General features: G+C 41.7%; 1 long non-coding RNA gene across 1 annotated transcript; it reads left to right on the top strand.

Moving 5' to 3' along the window:
- The first annotated feature begins 8,271 nt into the window (after positions 1-8,271).
- On the top strand, positions 8,272-10,870 carry LOC148224984 (uncharacterized). Its single transcript, XR_015801871.1, has 3 exons — positions 8,272-8,399; positions 9,338-9,464; positions 9,623-10,870. It is a non-coding gene; the product is annotated as an uncharacterized LOC148224984 (long non-coding RNA).
- The last annotated feature ends 1,055 nt before the right edge of the window (positions 10,871-11,925 follow it).

Raw genomic sequence — 11,925 nt, 5'->3', positions numbered from 1 at the left:
TAAGACATAACCTAATAATTTATAATTCAAAACTGTATTTCTTTTGAGTTTAGACTATCCTGGAGCTCACTTTGGATTTAACCAAATGCCTTGCATGATGGCTACGGATAAGGAGAGAGATTTAAAAATATATACTGGTTGGTTCCTGACAGTCTGTATGAAACCACTTTTAAGATATTTCATCAATTCAGGTGTCACAAGAACAACTGGGCAAGAGTAAAAAAAATACTCAGTGCTGCTCTGCCAGGGGAGTTTAAAGCCTTTAGGAGGACCCGGCGTTGCTTTGTGCGCTAGGAAAGAACACCAGACCTGCTGGGGGGGAGATCCAGGGCAGCTCGGTTCAAATGAATGGAGCTCTGCTTAGTTACAGCCTCGAAGATCTGGGCGCTCGCCAGCAGCTCGTTGATTACCCCTGTTAACACCTTTTCTTCTCGGAGAGGGCTGAGCTGGTCAGCGAACAGAACAGCGCATTCCCACCCTCTTTTTCCCAGTTATTCCCTCCCTCCTGGCTGGTATCTGGCTCACTAAGGGGCCTTGCAGGCCTCTAGAGTGGTAAAAGTTTGGTGGGGGTTTTTTTGTTGCTGTTGTTTTTTTGGTTTTGGTTTGGGTTGTTTTCTTTTTTTTCAGCCTGGGTTAATATTCCCCGAGGTTAACTCAGCTTGCTGACAAAGGTCAGAGGAACAGGAGAGCCTGCAGTGCTGGGGAGGGGGTCATTGCCTCCTCTCTTGGCAGCAGAAGCTGCCTGGTCTGTTCAGCTTCTCCTGCCTGGTCCAGGGCTGAGCTCTGGCCCTGTTATCTCATCCAAAATAGCTCCATGAGCGTGTAATTGTGTTTTAAGTTTTTCAGAGCTGGCTTTGGGAGCACTCATTTTATTAATGGATTATAAACAACCTCTAAAGCAGAGATCAGGGCAGGGTTTGGTTTTTCCGAGTGGCTGCCTGGTTTTGGGAGGAGCAGGCAGTGTCTGCTGGAGAGGGATGAGGGCTTGCTGGGCAGCCCAGCGTTATTGCCCAGAATTCAGGGCATGGAGACCTTCAGCATGACCCAGAAATTGCTCCAAACAACTTTATCACACTTAAATATTAATATGGTTCAATGGTATTGATAATACAAGTTATTAGTAAGTTAAATGTTTAGCAAACCACTTCCTCCTCCGTATTTCTGTAGCAAAACGATGTTTGGATGTGTTATTTTGGCTCTTCACAGGAATGCAAGCTAACCTTTCCACAGACTGGTACTAAGCATCTGAATAAATAAATAAAGTGATGAATAAACTGCTCTTTTCAGGTGTCTGGCACCACTTACATTGTGCATCCTACCCGGGGGTACCTTTGGCTTCCTATGGCACCTCCTCAGCCCTGTTCTATAAGGTAGAACTGTATATATTCTATATTCTGTCCATCTGTTTATAGATCATAGAATATTCTGAGTTGGAAGAGACTCATCAGGATCATCGAGTCCAGCTCCTGGCCCTGCCCAGACACCCCAAAAATCCCATCCTGTCCCTGGCAGTGTCCAAACTCTCCTGGAGCTCTGGCAGCCTCGGGGCTGTGCCCATTCCCTGGGGAGCCTGGGCAGTGCCCAGCACCCTCTGGAGGAAGAACCTTTCCCTAAAATACAACCTAAACTTCCCGACTCTACTCCATGAGGTTTCACTGGTCACAGAGTGGAGAGATTGGTACCTGTCCCTCTGTTTCCCAAGACCACAATGAGGTCATTAGTCACAACTGGCTTTGTTTCTGCGGGCACTTTGTCAACACAGTTCATTTCCCACTCAGTTAATGCCCAACTTGCCATATGCTGCCTTGTATTCTGATTTCTGCCTGTGTTTCAGGTGTCTAATCAAAACCCCAGAGCGATGGGAGATAAAGTCTCCCTAAATCCAAACATCCAGCCACTTACTCCAAACACTCAGGGTGAGCTTGCCCTTGACTTTGGGATTACAGCACAAAACTTCCTTTCATCATTCCAACAGAACTAAATTACAGCCATCTCCAGGGAGTTTCAGTGCTAAAGCCCACAACTGGGGAAAAAAAAAAAACAAACAATATTGAAATGATGGTGTCCTCTCTGAATTTCTTCTTCCCTTGGTACCATGAAAGATCTTTGTGGTTGACAGAAACCACAGGTACCCACTCAACCATAAAACTACACCAAACCTGGGAACATAATTAGTCATTTAATAACTAAGCTTAAACTGAATGTATGTTGACTTTGGAAGTACATTTGCATCTGGCTGGTGTTACCATGAATACACACACATAAATTTACCTGCTGCAGACATAGTTGAAAATCAAGACAAATGGGCAGACATCTTCAAATGTAATCTCTTTTTTTAAATTATTCCAGCTGTTGAATGAAGCAGGAGATGGTCCTTTGTTAGGGTATTAACTAAATATGCTGAAAAAACACAACTCCTTAAACCAATTACCCTGTTATCTGGGAAGCAGGAGAGGGTCTCATGGGCCTGCAGATTAGAAAGGTGTGTCCTTGTGAACATTCTCACTTCTCTCCCAGCATTTCAGAAACTATTTTAAGAGTTTGAAGCCCCACAGATGGAAACCCATAAAATTGCCCATGCTCTTTTTAGTTCTCAATTTGGTTTTTTTTTCATTTTTCCTCCCAGTTAAATTTTCTGGTACAGTGGCAAAGTTTCAGAGTTACAAAATTAAATTCTTTGCTGTCTCTCGGAGGGAAGACAGGAATAATAAGTGGCCTTCACTTTAGTTCAGGTGCATGTTGTTTCAATGATTTTCTCCTCTGTTATTGTATAACAAAAGAGAATAAAAATTTAAATACTTGCTCTTTCTTGGATTTTTCTGGGTGTATCATGTAAATACAGCTGCATTTTCCCATATCAGAAGAGAATTTAACCTATAAATTTGAACTCCACATTAAAATAACCCTACTCTAGTGGCACAGAAATTGAATGACAACTTTCATTTATTGTATGATTTTTTCCTGATATTTGAGACTTCCTTTTTTTTTCACTGATCTGGTAGTTTAGCTTTGTCTTGCACTTGTAGCACAAAGCAGCAATAAATCCAAACTGCTCAGCCAATTAAGCCAGGTTTTATTTACTCATATGCCAGCCTGGTCTAAAGCAACTACAACGCATCAGTAAATTTGAGTTTCGATGCAGAATGATCTCACAGTTCTCATAAAAAGAAATGACAAAAATGCACTTTGACTTACCCTTTTAATTTTTTTTCATTTGCGAAAGAAAAACTACTCAGTTCTTATGTGATTGGCTTCAAACAACCAGTGAAAGAACTTTGTTTCAGTACAAATTAGAATCAAATATATTTAGTCTTCCTGATGCATACAGAAAAATATGGATTAGTAAAATAAAAAGAAGCAAAGCACAATAAATCTTAAGATTTTTTTTTCTGAATTAGAAACCAAAAATTATGTTTTGAATGTAATCTTTGACAAAATTAACATTGATTTAATGGAGCCAGATTTTCTCAACTGATCATTTAATCATAATAGGTTTTTAAAATGATGACTGTTAAACATACCATCTCGTATTAAAAAATCCCAACATGTTTTCTATAGATCCATGAAGACCAGTGTTTTTGATTTAATTTGCAATATTTTTATCCTAGAGAGGTTAAAAAAAACGAACAAGACCTTTTGAACAGCTGAATTTTCTGAATACCTGCATGAGATAACCAGAGATAAATCCCATCTGAAAAGAATTGCCTTTTGTTTGTCTGAATAATAAAGAGAAGGGGTTGTTTTTCCACTTTCCATACTAGTCCAGCTTTAGATTTGCTGTATAACTTCAGCAAATTTGTTTCCATCTGCCTGCATTTCCTGCTCTGCAAAAGGGAATTAATGGTATTCAATGTCAGGAGAAGAACAGCTATATTCACATTCAACCAAATATTTGTAAAAGTGCTTGGAGACTTGTTGATTAACCTGTTATAAAAGGGTAACAATGAAGTGTCCTCTTTATGTTTACCTGCAGCTAGACAAGCTTTAATGGCCTGTTCCTGCATCAGGTATAAAGGTACTTGATTTTTATCAACAGTTGGACATTGTTTTAATTCCGTGATAAATGGAGCAGATGAAGTCAGAAAACTGTAAATCACTGATTGGTCACCAACGAAGCACTGATCCAGCTCATTGGATCAGGCAGGTTATAAGGGAGGGAAAATGCAGCTCAGTTTCATCTGTTTATATTCCTTAGCAAGCCAGTAATTCACTTAGGACCAAATACATTTAATTGTGATGATGAATACGTGCTGTTTGCATATGCAGTTTTCTGTGCTTTCCATGGAAGCAACCACATGTGCTGTCCATAACTTTTAACAAGACAGCTTTGTTTGTGACTAAGGCAGGATTTTACACTTTGATTCCAATATGTTCAATTATTCTACTTTACCTTTCTTTTTAATTTTAACTGAAGTGGCTCAATGAAACCCTATATGCACTATGAATATAATTTCAATTGGAGGAAGAATGATGATTTCTGGAATTATTTCTGAATCACAGTTACCACTCTTCCATGTCTTGGTATAAAAATAATTAACTTGTAGTGGGGTGTCACATGCTTGTCACTCTTGCAGCATTTTTCTCGTTAATGACTAAAATATGTCTTACTTCATCAGTCTTAATTTAAGTCTGACTCTCTCTTTATTCTGGTTCAGTGGCTGCTTGAATTCATTACGAAAGAATTTGTTTGCTTGCCTGCTGCCTATGGAAAGAAGCCTTGTGTTTGAAGGCACAAATAAAGCCAAAATACTTCTCATCTTTAAAGAAGGTGGCACAAGGAAACAGATCCTGGTCAACAACAAGAGCTGTGGCATTACAGTTTTCCTCTAAGAGGTGAAAGATTGATGCTTTAATTCAACCTTTACCTAATTGCCAACACTTTGTAATTAGGCAAGTAAATTTTACAAGAAGAAATTCCTGTTCAAGATTAACCAAATTGATTACCAGATTTTTAGTTCATAGACCTCTTTTGTTATCAAAACTCAACGACACTGAAAAATAACAAAGCTTCCTATGAAGCTCAAAGCAGTTAGCTGGAAATGTTTGTTTTCTCTGGGATTGGTTGGACATTGGTCATCAGACTCCTGTGCAAGCACCAGGTGAGTAATTTTCAGAAGGTAATTTGAACCCATCCTGGGAAAGGAGTACAAGCTGGCTGATACGAGTTTCTGCTGGTGATGGGCCTGTTTTCTTAAATATTTCTGTGTGGACAACAGCAACGATCTCATAAATACCAACTAGGGCTGGCATCTGCACTGCTGCTGTGCATAAAACTGCTCAAAGTGCAGGTGCAATAAAAACCACTTGACAACATTGCATGGGCACTGTGGAAAATAGCCCTAAGAAATGAGTATTTTCACAAATAACCAAAGCTGGCAAAGCCTGTGCTTTAGATCTGAACATTTTACCATTATCACTAATTGGTCAGGTCAGTCATTGCAAAATATTGATTATCTTGCTGTCTGTGTGGGCAAGTTTTGAAGGGATAAATAAAGAATGGATGGCATAAATGGAAGTCAGGTGACTGGAGCTGACCAACTAATAGTTAATTTTATGAACGTGTGTCTGTAGTCAGAGATTTTATTTTATTTCATTTTGCCACTTTTTTTTTCTGCTACATGCTGCCTAATACATAATGAGCTGTATTTGTTGTGGGGCAGATGTATTTCCATTCCCTGTGTTATTTTTTGAAATCTACTTCAAGATCATCCTCCCCCATCTGATTTTGAGGGAGGTACACGATTATTTTTTTTTTTTTAATTTTCCTTTCTTTTTGTCCCTTTATTTATGGCTCTGGTTTTGTAATTTCTGCTCATGCCTATGTACATGTGGCAACTGTTAATATTAACTATACAGTAATTAAATCTTTGCCGTGTTTTTTCTCTGCCCTGGTTGTATCTTCAAGACAAAACAATCCTCTGTCCCTGTTCCCTGTGGATTTCATTCTACCGAACTACTCCAGCTGGATAAAGAGGATTTTCCACACCTTTAAACACAGCTGCAAGGTGCCTGTTGTACAAAAGCAAGGCTTCACCTCTTCTTGAGCTGGCTGGAGTGGCAGAGAGAGTTTATAACTTCTGCTTCAGATTGTTATTATTCAGAGTTTATAACTTCTGCTTCAGATTATCATTATTCATAGTTTATAACCTTATAACTTCAGATTCTGACTCAGGAGTGATACAGGAGCTCAGTGCTTGCGTCCTCTGTCCCTCCCTGAATTCATTCCCAATGGAGACTGGTTTATCAGGAGTGCCAGTGCCAGTAAACAAGTAAAGTCCAGACCTTGGAAAATAATAATCCACAGGGTGTGGGTTGGATAATCCCTCAAAGAGCAGCAGGATGGCCAAGGTGGACACCTCACCACAGTGATGTCATAGATGCTGGCAGCATTTGAGTGGGTTTTAATGTATTTTTTCCTACAGCTTTTAAATACAAAATAACCCTTTTATTTAAAGTCATCCTATAAAGTTCGTGTGTCTTGCTACCAGTCCGATTTATTGGAAAAGCCTAATCAATATCTAGTCTTTTAATAGTGGACTACACTTAAAATAAGGACTGTGGGATTCCACACGAAAAATACTATTTTCAGGGTATCCTTGCAGAGATCAGAGCTTCAACTCAGAGAGGAAGTTACCCTTTAAGTGTAGGGAACTGTCAGAAGACCTTAAGGCAAAGAATTCACAAAACAGCCAGAAAGGCAGACTTGGAGCTAACAATTCACGAGAGTGTACTTCAGTGTTTGTGCTGTACTTGCTTGATCCCTGTCTGAGAAGACTTGGAATTTCTGTCTTAGATATGCCAAAGGTGACAAATTAGCCCAGATGTCCATGAGTAATTTCATCAGCACAAACTGCTCGACTTTCAAACACTCAGAGTAAGCCACTTATTGAAAGGACCTAAAGGGGGCCACTGGGTGTCCTGCATCCTGTGCACCCAGAGCAGGTAAATTTTATATAATTTGAATACAGCCGATCTGCACTAATCCAAAAACTGTAGCACCGTGTGAGGGGGCTGCAAAAGCTGCAGCCTTGACTCTTACCTAGGTGGGAGATCAGGCTTTTTATCAGGCTCTGAATGGGGCAAGAACAGCAGGCTTTGACTGTGGTGGGATTTCAGCTATTTGCATGTGAATAGGGAAGCCCAAAGCCGGTGTTTCTGCATGGATTCATTGCCCCCATCCTCAAAGGGCTCCCGGAAGGAGCAGCAATAATCCCTGAACTGCTTCTTCAGGTGCTCCCTTCTGCAGGAGGAAAGCAGAAATTATTTCAGCCAGCTGAGTTTAGCCTGCTTGTCCTGTGAGACAAGAACAACCCTCTTGCCCTGGGGACATCCAGTGACCCAGTGCAGAAGGTGAGCAGTCCTGTGAAACACCCCTGAAATTATGTGTCGGTTCTTGTGGATGCTGTTGGGCACAAAATACACCCAAAGCTAGAACTAAAAAGTGAAAGCAATGGAGTTACACCCATAACACTGCTGTCTTCTTCAGAGAGATGTCTCAATTGTTCTCCCATCACCTGAATAAAAGGAAAGTTAACATAATAAAAGGCTAAAAAGCATGCATCCCTCTCAGAGGTGCCTGAAAGATTGAGCTTTCCTTAGCAGCAGGAGCTGCTTGGACACAGATTGGTTTACAACCTGCAAGAAGGCAATTTTTTAGTGTGGCTTTCAGAAAAAGGGTTGCTGTGAGTGGTTAAAGAGCATGAAACTGCAGAGCAGAGGAGCAGCTGTGCAAGGCGTGGGTCTTTAGGGATGAAAAAAATACATTGAGGCACCCTGATTTCACTATTTCACTCTGATGCTTTTGAGGTTCTCTCTTGTTTTTTTGTTGTTTTGTTGGGTTTTTTTTCTCTCTGGTCAAGTGTCCACAAGAACATCAATGCTTGTGTTTAGGTTACACTCTGCAGGCTGGCTGGGGCTGCCTCCTAAATGTGGGCATCCCTTGGAGTCCCTGGAAGGAGCAATGTTCCAGCCAGGGCTCGAAGTGCACTTTTAGTTATGCATAACACTCCACTCCTCACAGCACATACTGTTCTCAGGCCACTATTTCTGTCCCCTGGGAGCAGAGCAGTTGCAAATTACCTTCCATTGAGACTATTGTCTAGTGGGGTTATGGATCAGAAGCTTGATTTTCCCTCCTGGGTTCCAACTTGAACACACAAAAGCCTCCTGGCTGAGCCACCCAGGGTGATTGGCTGCCACCCACAAGTTCTGGGTCAGCAGAGTGTTTGGATAGAACTATAAAATATGTGCTGAAAGGAGTTTGAGGGGCACAGTGCATAGCAGTGGCACTACTGCTGCTAATCCTGCTAGGAAATGCCACAGGCTTCCATGGGATTCCCCCCCAGGAGTGTTTAACAAAAACAGACCTGTAATAGAAGTTTGCACCAAAGGGGATTCAGGTATGTTTAAAGGCTGGTGGGTAGGCCTGGCAGATCTATAAAAAGTCTGATTTAGTGAATGGAAGTGCAATGGGAGAGCTCAGAGTCAGGTGGATGATAAACTCGAAATCAAGAGCTGTCCTCTAACCTGGCGTGCTCCAGGCAGGTTTATGTCAGCTCAAGGGTGTGTGTGTATGAATCAGCACAGGCAGGCAGCCAGAACGACCACAAATAACCACGAATTCATGACTAAAACACAAATAATAAATTGATTTCCATTACCTCTCTAAGCAGAGGATCCCCAAAGCAGAGGCACACGAGAGGAGACACAAACCACAGATGTTGTTAAGCTCCTGCCCATGCCAGGGGAATGAATCTCTGGCCCTGCTGTTTGCACAGGCTTATCAAGGGTTATTCCAGCTGCAAGGTCACTTGGGCTGATTTACAACCCTCCTCCAGTCTTCTGCTTTTTAACCCATTCCTCCCAAGACTGAGCATTAAAGAACTCTGCCAAATATCTGATGTGTCCCATTGAAACCTTGCCTGGAAAAAAGAAAACAGACGAGCTATTCAAGGCTATAAATCCATAGCAAATCAAGAAGGAGCTGGTTCTCCTTCCTGGTGCACACAGAGCACTCACTGTACCTGTGTGAAACCTTTGCCAATGATTTATGGCTGCACCCAGGAAAGCTCTGAGACACGGAGCTGTAAAGCCTCTGAAGCTTTTTAAGATGTGCAGAAATTAAGAGCTGTGTTCAGTCTGAGAACAAGCCTGGAGCTGGCATCCTCCTCCATCCTTGGGCTTGCTTATCCATGTTCTTCAGAAATGTTAATACTTTGTGCCAGTTTGATATTTACTCAGGCCTGACTTAAGAAGTTACTGAAATGCCTGGGAAAGCTCAAGTATATAATAGTCCTTGTTTTAATTAAGAGATTGTCTGATATTCTTCTCCTCACAGATGCTGTTCAGTGTGTAGAGACCCACAGCTAAACCTGAGATCTCCTGAAGGGAACACTCAAGCACAATCAGGTTTTTTTCAAGGAGTTGTCTGGTTTAAAGCCCAGTTCCTCAGGATAAAGAGGCAGGTAAATTCCTCTTTTTCCCCATGGACATTCATGGATGGTCCATCTCATGTCGTGCTGCCTTTCATAGCTGCAGTGACAGACTCTGTGGAGGATACCATTGCAAAAAAAGATAAAGCTTTCAGGATCTCGGAGATAAAAATTAATTTTTTATTTTTCAGGGAAAAGCCCTGCTGACTCTGACACTTGCTGCATCAAACGTGCCCTGTTAATTTTGTCCCAGAGCATCTGACCTCAAAGCAACATACAACAGTGAAATTAAGACCGCAAAACAATACACAAAAGTGAAATTAGGGAACAGGCTCCTGCAGGATGATTTGAGAGATGGAAGACATAAAGAGTTGACTACAAAAAATCTTCCACATTTTCCAGAGACTGACTGATGGACAGAGCCTCCTGGAGAGGCAGCTTGGCTCTATCAGCATCAAAGGGACAGGCAATTGCAACAGGCTTTTCATGCTGGCAGTGCAGCAACTAAGAAAAAAACAAGATGAAAAACATTTAATGGGGTATTGCATAAAACAGGCTGCCTCAAGACTACTTGAAAAACTTGTTTCAGTAAAGCTACGTGAGAAGCAAACAGAAAAGCAGTTATTTTGTGTCTTGTGATAGATTTTTTTTTCCCTTGGTTTTGGCTGGGGCTTTTTGCTTGGTTTTTGTTGGTTTTTTTGTTTTGTTTTTTATCTGAATTATTGAGTGTAAAGCTAGTGTGAGCTCTTTTTTGCATTCTGCTAAACATAAGGTTGCAGGACACCCACTTGTATAGGTTATCCTCAGACAATTTTGTCTGGGGGTGGGATGCCAGGACAACATGGTACCACTGGTGCCTGCATCACTTTGGTTCTTCGGGGTTTTTAGTGTCATTAATCCCTCAGAAAGGAGCTGTTTTGGTCATGTTGACAGAGGGTGAGAGGTGCTGGCAGGAGTTGCCTGGATGTGGGCATGAGCTGCTTGCTGACCTGAACACCACCCTCATTTCTGTGTGTTCCCATCTGTGTGACCCACGTCCACCTTTTGCTTTTCCAACAAAACCAGCACAGAACTGTCCACTTTCCTCCTCTTTTGACCCACCTCCTTCTCTTCTTGACAAGTTTTCATGATCTTAAATTTAGGAGATCATTGCTCCATTCTGGCCGTTGCTCCATTCATATCAACACAAGAGAAAAGGGAAATCTTCTCTCTGAGTGTGATGTCCATAGGAGAGGGGGTTTCAGAACCCTCTTCACTTGCATTTTGTTGTGAACTTCTGCCTAGTCCATTTTTGTCATTATACAACAACATTTTAATATAAAATCTTGGGGATTATTCATCTGATCAGCTATATGAGCACTCAGCTTCTCATAGACTGTGTTGAAATGACAGCAATGAATGCAGTGAAAAATAAATGGCAGCAGCCAGTTCCTTTGCAATCCAGTTTATTTCTTCACAGGGTACCCCATTTTTAAAGGAATACAGAGTATCTTCATCCTTATCAGCAAAGGCTGACCTGGCATAGCTCAGTGAGGACAAGCATGCATAGTTTATAACTGACCCTTTCCTTCTGCAGTTAATCTGGTGGAACATCTTGCCTAAAAGCACAAGTTTAGGATTGCAAAGGCACATTTTTGCCCTGGATTGCAACACAGGTGGAGTACAGTTAATACCTGCAATGTGGCCCGGGCTGTTGGTTTTGAAAACTGAAATTTCTGAGGGCAAACACTGGCTCCTTGCTGGGAATGTTGCCCCAGAGGGGCTCCACTGGGACAACCCTTCTGTGCTGGCTGGGGAATGCAGGGACCTGCAGAGACCTCTGCTTTCCAGCCCGGGGAATTGTTTTCACTGCATAGATAAGGTCCCAGACATTCCTCTGGCTGGAAGTGGGAGGTGGGATCTTACTGGCACAGGTGATGTGGAGCTTGGGATAAGTTCTGCACTCTGGGACTGGTGGGCTTTGCCTTTCAGATGCTGAACATTTGCAAAAATCCAAGGTGCTCAGAACAAAATCCCTGTTAAAGACACAGCAAATCACTGCTGAAATGTGGATGAGGATGTGGCACTCTGGGATGTGTTTTAGGGGTGACTAGGGCTTGGTGGTGGGACTGGATGGTCCTGAAAGTGCCTTCCAACCTCGATGATGCTGTGATTCCATGATTCCCAAATGCTCATCCCAGCTGCAGCACTTGGCCTGTTGAACCTTGTTGCATACAGGTAAAGATATTATAAAAGAAACCTCATAAAAGAACCTTATAAAGTATGGTTTAGGCCCTGCTACTCTAGCTAAGCTAACAATTAGCTTGAGAGCAGTTAGCACAACAAACTGTTCTGGTAAGAGAACCGTTTGCACCTGCAAAAAACAAGAAATCTGTCCCATGGGAATCCGTGAACAAAATATATAAATTATCCAGGAACAGAAAGATTTGATAGATAGGTAAAATGCCATTTACTAACCAATGAATTGAATAGCAAGAAAGTTATGAACCAACTG

Source organism: Sturnus vulgaris, chromosome 2, assembly GCF_052056855.1.
Source record: "Sturnus vulgaris isolate bStuVul1 chromosome 2, bStuVul1.hap1, whole genome shotgun sequence".
Lineage (NCBI taxonomy): Eukaryota > Metazoa > Chordata > Aves > Passeriformes > Sturnidae > Sturnus > Sturnus vulgaris.
This window is presented reverse-complemented; position numbering and strand designations above follow the sequence as displayed.